At 40.5% G+C, this 12,229-nt stretch overlaps 1 protein-coding gene across 14 annotated transcripts in view; it reads right to left on the bottom strand.

Moving 5' to 3' along the window:
* The window catches only part of INPP4A (inositol polyphosphate-4-phosphatase type I A), a 212,538-nt gene that overhangs the window by 146,704 nt on the left and 53,605 nt on the right, over positions 1–12,229 (bottom strand). For 13 of the 14 annotated variants that reach the window (XM_039510470.1, XM_039510304.1, XM_039510011.1 and 10 more), the window contains exon 2: positions 1,059–1,176. The exons of the other annotated variant lie outside the window; for it this stretch is intronic. The gene's annotated coding sequence lies outside the window, so the exon portion shown is untranslated. The remainder of the gene's footprint in view (positions 1–1,058; positions 1,177–12,229) is intronic. 14 annotated transcript variants of the gene reach the window in all.

Raw genomic sequence — 12,229 nt, 5'->3', positions numbered from 1 at the left:
AAGCATGACAAAAGTAATAACAGTATTTCTTGTATATTGTTGCATAGATAGGGGTTTGATAGATATCTCTGGCGTCTCATTAAATATGTCCTTTATTAATCACTACTTACTCTCTTTAAGTCTTAAAACACAAATTCACAATAAGACAAGGTTCACAGTATCGCAGCTGGGCTCTCACTTTACTTCATTTCGTTCGTATACCTCACTGACTGATGACACACCACCCCTTATATACCCGCAAGGACCTGGCTGACAACATTCTAGGAGGTTCAAGGAAAATGTTGTTCTCAGAAAGTTTGGAAGGTTCAACAAGATTCTGCAAAGTTCCAGAACATTCTGGAAGGTTAGTGAAAAATGAATCCACATATGGAATACCTGAAGTAATAGGCAAGGGTGCATATTAATGAATGCTAGAATTAAAATTCAGATTTGCACATGGTTGTAGGGGAATCATTTTAGGGAACCACTAGCAAAAATTTAAAAGGATGAAACAATACAAAGAAATCAAATTTATTTCACTGAAACTCTGCTATGGTTTCTCTTAAGAAGCCAATTGTTTCACTGTTTAGTTAGACAAGTGGAAAGCACTTCTGTCACAGAAGTTATTTAGCTGGATGAGACAGTTAAAGAAAAGTTACAGTCTCATGTCCCTATTGGATGCCAGACCACCACACAGTAAGCTCATCTGCTGTCCTTTTCTTCCTGAAGGATTGCTTCCCAGTTCTTTGGTTAACAACCTAAGGCTAGGTCTACGCTTGGGGGGGCGGAGGGGGGGAGAAGGGGGAGTCAACCTAAGATATGCAACTTCAGCTACGCGAATAAGGTAGCTGAAGTTGGCGTATCTTAGGTCGATGTACCTGGCTGTGAGGACGGTGGCGAGTCGACCGCTGCCGCTCCCCCGTCGACTCCGCTTCCACTTCCGCTTCTCGCGCACGGTGGAGTTCTGGAGTCGACGGCAGAGCGATCGGGGATTGATTTTATCGTGTCTACAGATGCGAAAAATCGATCCCCAATAGACCGATCACTACCCGCCGATCCGGCGGGTAGTGTAGACATACCCTCAGTAACAGGAGAGCAGGGTCTTTCATTCCTGCTGAAAATCCTGATCTTCATTCAGGTCTCCTGGCAAGGCGTGCCCTGCATAGAGGAAATTTCTCTGTCTCATTCCCAGATAACCTATATATAAACATAAGACAAGCTTGCTCAGTAAAAGTAGAAATCCTGTCCTGTGGAGTGATTTAAAGATCACAGGTTCAACATGCTAATTAGACTGACACACGAGTTTCTAAACACAAGGATGTATTTAAAACAGCTTAGAATACACAGGCATTTTCGTTCTAGGGTATCTCATAACAGTGTGTTCCGATACACTGTTTCATGGCACTGCCATACACACAAACATTAACTATCTCCATGTTATATACTTTTCTCCATCATACCTTCAGATGCACAGTCCACCACATACCCCATAGAAGGACATCTGTATGGCGCTATAGGTATAAATCATGTGGCCTCCATGTCAAAACACACAAAAGAATTATTGGATTCTTGAAGGTGTGGCCATTGGCAAGGCATAAACAAGGAGTTTTAGAGCAGCTGATGCCTCATGAAAAACAATTTCATTTAGAAAGATTTTTTCCCCTACAACCAGTGTTATTGCAAGGGATGAGTACATCCTAGGAGAGCTGTAAATTCCTGCCCTGTTTTTTGGATTTATTCTGACAGTGAATCCCTGTGAGCCCCATCAAGCTTTGATAGCTTTCTTTTTCCAACTGAAATGGCATATTTGGGCCGAGGCAATGCAGCACAGAGTGTTTACGGTGGAAAGAAAGCTATTGCCGTTTTGATAAGCAACTACCAGGCCTCTGTGAAGCATGAATTCAAATGGAATCTACAAGTGGGGTAGTAAGACTGAGGTGCCTCTAATGAAAGGTTCTGTAAAGAAGGCACTTTCACATAACAGACTGAGCTACTTATCCTTTTCCTTTTATCTTTCAGAATTACAAAATCTAACGACCTTCTACAGCACCCACGATTGTAGTAGCTAAGCACTTCCTAAGCAAACGAAATCCACATGGTGAAGTCCCTAGCAGAACACATTATTCTTCTCCTCTCCCTGTCTAAAAGAGGCTCTCAAGGGGGAATAATTAGTTTTTTTAAACCATCATCCTGCTGAATATGGTGGAAATGCTCCGTCAAAGAGAACAGTCTTGCAGGGTGCCCTGAAGGATGTCACAATCAGGATTAATCTGATGTGCCCTGGAAGCTCGTTCTATGTCAAATCCCCTCCAGTGAGAACATTCCAGTTCTTATGGGCTTCATCCTGGGTTTTAGCTGCAGCGTCTCAGAGAAGTGCAGCTTTCTTGCTGGGAGATGTAGCCGCAGATGGAGCTGGATCATAACCCACTGATGGCTTGAAGATCAGAACCAAAAAGCCTTAATCTGGCAATAGAAGCAGACTGGGAACTAGTGAAGGAATCAACAGTGAACTCTCCTGCCATGCAGCCACATGACGCACCAGCTGGAGCCTCTGAACTATATCCTCCTTTTGCCCGAGATACAGCAAGTTTCAGTAACACAGCCTGGAAGTGATGAATACATATGTCACTGTAGCCAGATCCTCGATCAGGAGGAAAGGGAAAAAACTTCCAAACAAGCAAAAGGTAGACAAGGGTTTTTTGCCTCTGATTCTACCTGGTTGCCCAGGCTTTACAGAACAGAACAGAACAGAACCTGAGGGCTTTGCAGAACTTTGATAAGGGTGAACAGATGCTTTTGATAAAAGAGGAAAACAGTCTTCCCCTCTGACCAGGCTCATATTGGTCTTGTCTTTATTGTGGTTAGTTGTGTTACAGTAGCACTACGAGGCCCTACCAGAGACCAGGACCATGCTATGCTAGGCACTATACATATAAAACGTAAGAGAGACCCTGCCCCAAAGAGCTTACCATCCAGTATATATGAGACAGAGAGAGAGAGAGAGAGAAAGGAAGTATTATTATCCTATTTGCAGATGGGGAACTCAGAACCCGAGAGGTGAAGGGACTTGCTCAAGGTCACACAGGAAATACGTAGCAGAGCCAGGAATTTAAACAAGATTCACAGTGTCCAGAGTCTTAGCAACAAGAGTTTTACAAGACTATTGATCCTCTTGTTCAGTTTCAGCCAAGTGCTCCTCCTTCAGGTGATTATCTTTTGCAGACACTGTGATACGCTTGTGATAGTGCTGGTTGCTTCTGTGAAAAATTAAATATACAGCTGGGAGTATTTTTGAGAATGGAGTCTGTGGCATCTAACCTCCTCTCCAAGTGGTCAAGTGTAGACATTGAAGAGGAAGAGCTGCAGAACAGATCCTTGAGGAACTCTTCATGTAAGGGTTCTTGGGGTGGAGCAGTAGTTACCTATCACTGCACTCTGGGATTTGATGAAGATAAATGACTGGAGTTATTGTAGTGGTTGCCATTTAATTTTAGCTATGTCACACACACCTAGTGGTCAGCTCTGTTAAAAGCTACAAAGAGGCTGAGTGCTCTGGGGACTGAGATAGGGCCTATAGCCATTGCCAGGAAGAGGTCACCTTTCAGTGGTAATAGGGCTGTCTCCTTGCTGTGACCCATTTTTTAAATATTTTATTTCCCCAAAAGAATTCAAAGCTATAATTATCGTACACTGAAAAGAGACAATAGTGTCAATAAGCCAGAATATACTGTACACAGATCTTAGAGCAATGTACTTTTGCCTCTAGTGAAAAAGCATTTAAGTGACATAATCACCCATTTTCTTTTTATGCTTTCTATTAACATTCCAGGAAAGTCCATCCCGCTTCAAGAGCAACTTCACTGAATTGTAAAAGGACTATATGGTGAGTGACAGAGATACAAATGATACAATGGCGCTGTATGGACAGACAATATGTCAAGACACGGAATGCATTTCAGACAAAACTTATTTGCTCCTGCAGCTCATTACCTATCTAAAACCAATCCTGTGACAAATAACCTGTGACTGTGAAACAGTCTCTGACTCTAGGTAGGCAATAAGCAGCTGGCGCAGATAGCTTTGGCTGAGCTGCATTCCATGTCCTGACATACATTTCTGTCCACACAGTTCCCTTGTAACTTTGCCACTCCTTGTACTCCTTTAAGGATTCAGCAGTGGGCCAGACTCAATTATCCTGTTCCAAAAAAAGGTCTCTGGTAATAATAAGAAACAAAAAAAAACCTCTGGAAAAGGAAGAAAGAAAAGGGGTTTTTAAATTCTATTTTTGTAACTTACAAGTTTGAAAGACCCAGGCATTCTACATGTATTTGTAAGTTCTCAGCTCATTTTTAAAATGATATAAGAAGAGAAAGTTTTTCAAAGCTTTTCAGACCTATAAAATGTCCACATAACTTATTGGTCAAAAGTGCTTTTAAAAAGAACTTTAACACTAAGGGTCAGATTGTGACTCGGGCTGCAAACCCGCACAAGATAGTAAAGAAGAGTAACAACTTCCTTACACCTACAATACAAGCCTGATATTGGGTGTAGGTACAAAGTGGAAACTGCATGCCTGTCACTTCCACCCTACCAGAGCAGATGCTGTCTGCATGGGTTCTCCTTTTGTTAAGACTCCTACATTAGTCCATGGTAGTCAAGGTATTTTGGGCTTTTTTGTCCCTTAGTTGTAAACTAGCTCTTTGATGTTAAATGTACACATGTGTAGGTAATACTTTTTTGGGAAAGGCACTGTCTTGTTAACTATATTATTATAATATGCGTGTGTTACATGCATAACACAATGGAGCCCTGTTCCCCAATCAGGGCCTTTAGGTGCTTCTGGAACATAACATAATCTGTTCGATTACTAACATCAACACGTTTTCATAGCTAATTTTCAATCTGCATTTGGCTGAAAACAAGCATCATACGAACAGAGCCTCTAAAGCTGAAGTAAACTCTGAAATATGTTTAAACCTGTTGATGAACCTAACGTAACAACTGTTAGATGCTAAGAAAAATACAACCTAAATCATCATTCAAATTTCATAATTCTGGGTTTTGGCAGGAAGATTTTTTTCTTATGCTTTGTTCTTAGCAGATGAGGCAAATAGCTCAATTTTCAACTCTTAATGACTGCTGCTCAGAAATAAACTAACTCAAGACTAGCAAAATATACCTCATGGCAACAAAGGGTATCAGCCAGATGGACTGACAGACACCACTAATTTTTTTGGGGGGGAAAGGGGAGTGGTGAAAGACAATGAATGCATTAGCTGAGTGTGAAGGGTCGCCCAGAGGAAGGGTATGGTTCCCCAGAACATACTCGATGCAAGTCTGACGGGGCTGGCTGTGCGGCATCTGCTTGGTCCACATGTATCTACCCATTTCCATGTTCTTCAATGCTAATATCAGTCCATGTCTCGTCTAGATAGGGAAAGTGAATAAGACCTTGATAATGTATTAATTCTGATAACCATGCTATGAAACTTTTTCAATTAGCATCATACGATGTGTTTACACCAAATCTGCCTTTTTATTAATTTCCTCTGTTACGGCCTAATCTAGTTCATATTAAAGTCAAGAGAAAGTCTTTGAAGGCCCTGACCCTATCCTAAAGACTTCATAGAATGGTTTTGAAGATGTTGGTAACCTGAAATCATAGCTTTGGATAACAGAGGCAGCACCTCTGAAAAGCATGCCTGGCCTTCCCAACTTCCTTCAACAAATAATTGTGTTCTAAGCTTGTTCTAGATGAAAAGACATTTCCTTAAATGTGTGTGATGCATGCAAAGTTCAAAACAAAACATGCTTATTTTTATCTACTATGATTGTTTTTCTCTACCTCTTTCTCTGACCATTGTGTCCAATGAATCTTTTCTGATGAAATCTTCAACAATTGCACAGCTATTTCAACTGAAAAGCCATATTAATCTGTGAATCCTAACAAAAGTGAAAGTCAACCCCAAGAGTGAATTCATTTTGAGGCAATGACATGCTATTGTGTGTCTTGAACATCACAATTCCATACACTGTTGAACAATGCTATGCTCTTGTGAATTGTTTACATACACCAGTTCTGTTCATTCAGTGAACACTTTACATTCTCTGGGTCAAGTTTCCTGTGTGTGCACAGTGCAGGACTTGTAAATCTTATGCTATTTTGTGTTAAATATTGATTGTTAGGTTCTTCATTTGCCAGAGAATGCACCATTGTTCATGCTCGAAAAAGTATACGCAGATACTCTATTGTTTGCTTTAAGTGCACTTTCTGCCTTGTGTAAATTAAACTGGAAAAAAAAAAACCAAATGTAATTATATTTTTCTTTGTCTTTTCATGGTAATGTATTATCAAGCTTGCTTGTCTTTTTTGGCCACACTTAAATTTACACAACACACACCACAGAATACCAGGCCTTGTTTTTAAAAACTATTTTTTCAGAGAATAGAAAAATGGATTCTCAGTTTTCTTTCTGATAAGCAATTCCATCCAAACTCATTCGCATTCTGTTGCAAGTTAACCTGCCGCAAACCAAACACTACTATCTGCCTAACAATACCTGCTTAGCACCTATCTAAGGGCCCAATTCTGCTACTCTTACGCATGTTGGTTAGTACCTTACTAGGCAAGCAATCCCATTGACTAGTGAGAGAAAAGTTTTCAGGATTCAGCCTTAAATGTCTGTTGGCTAGTAACAGATTTTAAAATGATGAGACTCAAAAGTATTAAAGAACAGGTTTCTCTCTCGCTCTAGTCAATTAGTTCCCTTCTCAAAAAGCAACTCATGATTCAGTCAGTCAATCAGAACATTATCTGCAAGATGGTAAAAGCTTCTGTTACTAAAAGTGGACCAGATTCACCCACCCTTACTCATGCTGAGTAGTAGTAGCTTACTCCTCAAATTAGTCCCATTGAAATCATTGGACTCCGTTCAGAATAAGGTACTAAGCAATTTGCATAAGGGGTATCAGTATCCAGCCCTGTGTGAGCTTGAGGAGGGAAAGCTTATTAAAAAATGTTAATAAAGAAAACTAATTCCTTCATGATTAATCTAAAGATTGACATTCAAAATGTAATTGATTTTAGATCATTTGGGATTTTTTCCAAAATTAGGCCAGGCAAATTTAAAGGGGGAAAAAAAACGTACTTAGCTAGAAAAAAAAGTGTCACCTCAGCATTGTTAATGTGGCTCCTACAAATCCTGATCTCACGTGCCATGTGTATTTGTCCATAGGAAGGCCAACCTTAGGCCCAGTCATTCAGTACTCAACTGAAACAGACCAGATAACAGTAGGATACGGAAATAGCAAGATAAATAAAAGATGGCGCTTCAGCGTAAAAACCAACCATTTCAAAACCTTCACATTGGAACAACCAATTTTAATATTTTTCTTGATTAAAACAAAATATGTGAGTGGTTCCATCGCTACATTATTTTTGTTTTCCAAAGCGATGGAGGCCTCATTGTCTGGGATGCTTACATTTGAATGAGAGAAAACAATAAGACTATACAGTGTAGAGAAACAATCGTACACTGACAGGGACAGGGATTAGGTTACTTTAATAGGTCTTTTCCACCTGTAAATTCCCATCAATTCAGTTTTATGAGGCAAGGTAGATGAAATGCTGAAAAGCTCCCTACTATTATTTTAGCCACCAAACCATCCCAACTCTGCAGAAAAATCACGACAACAGCACTACCTGTAAACTTTGGCTTAGTTCCACCAGCCCAGGCCAATGAGAATGCCTACAGCAGTCCTTTAATTAAAAGTGAAGTAATTTGTGGTTTTCACCCACTCTGTTCCACTAGTTCCGTCTTCTCTAAATTCTACCTGTCTTTGGTATTTACACGGTCCCCAGTACCTTAGTATCTGAGCACCTCACTCTAAACTTTAACCACAACACTGCTGTGAGGTAGGGAAGTGATAATATTCCCATTCTGCAGACAGTGTCTCTGTGACACAGTTCCCTAAGTGACTTCTCCATGGTCACACAGGAAGTTTGTGGCAGAGCAGAGAACTGAGCTTTCCGTCAAGATGAGACACGGTAATTGCTCAGTAATATGTACCTTTGGGAACAAAAAGAACAACTAATTCACCACCCACATCCTACAAAACTGGTTCTAAACTAGTTTAGGTTTGTTTTAACAAGATGTTACCAATACTATGTGGTCCACCTGGTATAGCTGCAAAGTGCTGGTCAGAATGTCACTGTGGCATTACGCCCCATATTCTTCACAGTAATATTATGATGATATGATTATGGCATAACTATGATGTATTTTATGCAAGATAGGTCATGTAAGGTTTCATTGAAAAGATTAGGATAATCATATTCAGTGAATCATATTTGTATGCATGTATCATTTTGGTATCTAAAAGTTAGGAAGATTGTCTATGCATCTATTACAAATGTGTTTACACCTGGGGAATGCCCACTACACAGAATGCAATCAGTCTAGATGGCTGGCTGGGAAGGGCCATTAGAGAGAGCAATAGGTCTTAGAAGATGCTAATCTCCCACCGGGGAGCCTTCCTAAGGGTGTTACAAACAGCCTGAGTCATGACTGCTATGGCCCTACAAAGGCATTTGACCAAGTCACCTGGTACTGAACTTAATCATAGAAAACTAGTGTTTTTCCATTGAAACGCGTGGGAACTAAACCTGGAGACAAAGGGTTCCCACCATATGCAAAAGTTATTTTAGGCAGGGGAGTGACATCATCGGGACTCTTCTTCTGACTCCTGCCCAAAGGAGATGCTTGAAAATGCCTGAGAAACAAGAACTGAACTAGAAAGAAGGGCTGAACCCAGGATAGAGTGATTTCTAGCCTGTGAGAAGAATACCTGGGGTTTTAAGATGCAAGCAAGGGCAGCTGGCCCCAAGAATCGCTGCAAACTGCTTAAATCATCATTTAGAGTGAGAAAATTTCTTTAGTATATTAAGCTTAGATTGTGTTTTTGTTTTATGCGCTAGGTAATCTGCTTTGATCTGTTTGCTATCCCTTATAATCACTTAAAAACTCTCTTTTGTAGTTAATAAACTTGTTTTTGTTTTGTCTAAAACCAGTGTGTGGGAATCATAACTGGGGGCAAAAAGCTGTTGCATATCTTCCTCCACGTTGAGGGAGGGGGTGAATTTCATGAGCTTACGCTGTACAATTTCCTGTGCAGTGCAAGATGGTATAATTTTGGGTTTACCCTCCAGAGAGGTGTGTGCCTGAGAAGCTGGTAAGTGCCCTAGCTGTATAGCCTTCCCATGCAGGGACTGGTCAGAAAGCCTGTCTGCAAGTTACAACACCTGGGTGTGTCCCTACCTATGTGTATGCTGATTGAAAGAACAAGTTTGGAGAGCTTAGCAACTTGTCACAGCAGTACAGTGTGGGAGGGAGCCCAGGCTGGTGGGTCGAGGGGCTCAGTGGTACCTCAGTTCCAGGCAGCACCCCAAGGGGGAAGGAACCCATCACTGTCACCATGACCTTTCATTTATAGGATGTCATTGTAGTTGTTCAGTTTCCTTACAGATCATTATCTTTAGGTGACAACCCTTACCACTGTAGTGTATAATCAGATACAGCCACTCACATTCTTACAAAGATGTGTCTAAAGTGCCTTTGCTAGCCATAGATTTTGGGAACACTCAGGAAGTGATTTCAGAAATCCTTAAGGAAGAGTTATTGAAAAGAGATGAATGTGGGTGCAAGCTCACTTGTGTAAGTCTGGGGAAGTGGGAATTAAGGCACAATAATACAGGGATGATCTAGTCAAGACATCTTCCTCACCTTGCTCTAAAATACCATTCATTCTCTGTTAGCTTTTCTTAGGAAAGCATAACTCTGCAAAGACATTAGTCATTAAACCCACAAGAAGGGCTTCTCAAATGGAATATGGACACATTCTTCTTGTCAATTGTCATTCATCAAGCCTGAACAGATGTTGGCAAAGACACCATACTGAGTAAGGGGAAAGATGACGGACGCCGTCATGGGTTCTATAAGAATGACAGGTCTAACGAAGAGGTTCTCACAATACATTCTTCCCCAAATTTTTCTCCAGAAACATTCAACTACCCTGATCTCTGTCTGTTATCTCATACAGGCTGCAGCACTCCTACACTATTCAGCTAGGAAGTTACAAGTGGATAAGCATAGAGGAAGTGTTTGAGTCAGAGTGCAGCTCCCTCTGCCATCACCATGCACAGCAGTGTAACAACCAATCAAAAAAAATACCAGCCTGTTTAAAGAAACTTTTCTGTGGTCACTGCCTATGCCTGTGGGAGGACTCTGAAAATACAGAGATTGTAGTTCAGTCTAACAACTGTGGTTATGATGAAAAAGGAAACTGACGCAACATTGAAATGAAAGGAAGAACAGCTAAGCTACTCTCACATCATAATTTTTAAGGAGTGATTTTTTTAATCCGGTTTAAAAAACAGACAAGACCCTCACAGCAGCCAGCATCTTTTTTTGCAGCATTCTTAGACAGCCTGCCTTTTTAGGCAGCGTACAATAGATTGAAATATTACAAATACTGCTCTAACACCAATTCAAAGAGTCCCATTTGCAGCCAACTATTACGCGAGCGAGCTAAGAATTTATTTCTATAGATTATGCTTTAGCCATCAACTCAGCAGGATTTGCCAATGTATTTATTACACATTTTTTCCACCTCACCCTCTCTCTCCCACCCAAAAAACCTTCATGATATAATTGCAGACACAATTTAAAAAAAAAAAGTGCAAACCCCTGCTGAACCTTTTTACAAAACACAGAATCCAAAACTTCAACATCTGTGTGAGAAATATCAGCAATTATGGAGTCTTAAAGGAAAGATGCAATCATTTTTTAACCCACAGAAATAATTAGATGAACTTTGGAAATAGTTAGGAAAACAACAGGTTAGGGCCACATTTTGAATTTAAGTTTGATGATACTTATTTAAAAGCCTATTCAAACCTATTAGCCAGATGTGCCAAATCAATACCTAGTAACAATCTGCAATATAGGTGTTAAAAAAAAGGAAAAAGAAAAATATGCACTTCTTTTGTAAAAGTTTGTCATTAAAAATGTTTCAGGAAAAAGGGAATATATTAAAAAGGAAACTGGAAAGTAAAGCCAGAAAAATCTATTTATTCCCCCTTCAAATGCTGAATGCCCACATTGATCAGGCCCAGAAGAGCATTTAGAACATAAACAAGTAACATTACCTTTTAAAATTCTATAAAGGTCTGGGACTTTATACTTCAGAATTTTGAATGCAATCTGCCATACACTCCCTTGGTCTGGGTTGGAGAACTATTAAACAGAATTAACAAAAACGTCCAAGAGAGAATCAGAGGATACATGTGCTGTAATCTCCATTTAAGAGAGGTGATGAAATCCTGAGGAATAAGTTTATGTGCTAAGGCAGCCTAGATACTAGCCAGTCAGGCCGGCTGGTGAAATGAGGGCTCAGAATAAGATAAGATATAAACTAAGATAAATGATCTGATAATTAGCTATGGGATTTTTCTGAAAAATGACAGGCAGAACAGGAGAAGAGGTCAGAGCTTGAGAACCAAGTCTATCAGTCAGGCAAGAGAGGCCAATGTTATTAGCAAGGAGGTAGTCTAGGCAGTGGGATTCCTGGTTAATACACCAAGAAAGCAAGCCTGAAGGCAGAGGACAGTTGGATCTAAAAAGCGGTCTTGGCAGGGAAACGGTTACAGTATTCCTCAGGAAGAGGAAGGAGGTTAGTGGAATGGTGGGGCGTAGTAGTGGCCGCGTAGTTTAAAAAGGAATTGTAGAGACAGGAAGGCAAATTGCTTGAGAGAACAGGCACTGGGCAGGAATTGCTTAGCTGTGTTGTGGAAGAGAAGAGTGATTGGTACGATGCTAATATGGCAATAGGAGAGTGACATGAAGGGAGAAAGCAGGTGGTAAAGAAGGGCAGACAGAAGGGCAAGAGAGGATGATACAAGAGAAGGGCTGAGAAGACAAACTAGGCAAGATTAGTAGAGAACAGACACACTTGGGATGGGGAAGAACATAAATAGGTAGGTAGGTAGGTAGACAGGGAAAAAGCAGGCAGCACAGGACTATGAAGTGCTTTGGATAAGGCTCTGGAATGGTACAGGGAGAAAGGCAAAGGGGAGGTTAAGTTGGAACAGCAGGACAAACAGGGAGATGGGAGGAGACAAATCCAAAAAACTTTATAAAAATGGCAATTTTGGGGGAGAGTCTAACATTTGCCAAGCATCATGGGAAATCTA

The sequence above is a fragment of the Mauremys reevesii genome, linkage group 1 (genome assembly GCF_016161935.1).
Source record: "Mauremys reevesii isolate NIE-2019 linkage group 1, ASM1616193v1, whole genome shotgun sequence".
In the NCBI taxonomy this organism is placed as follows: Eukaryota; Metazoa; Chordata; order Testudines; family Geoemydidae; genus Mauremys; species Mauremys reevesii.
The sequence above is the reverse complement of the archived record's forward strand: the minus strand, read 5'-3'. Positions and strand labels throughout refer to the sequence as shown.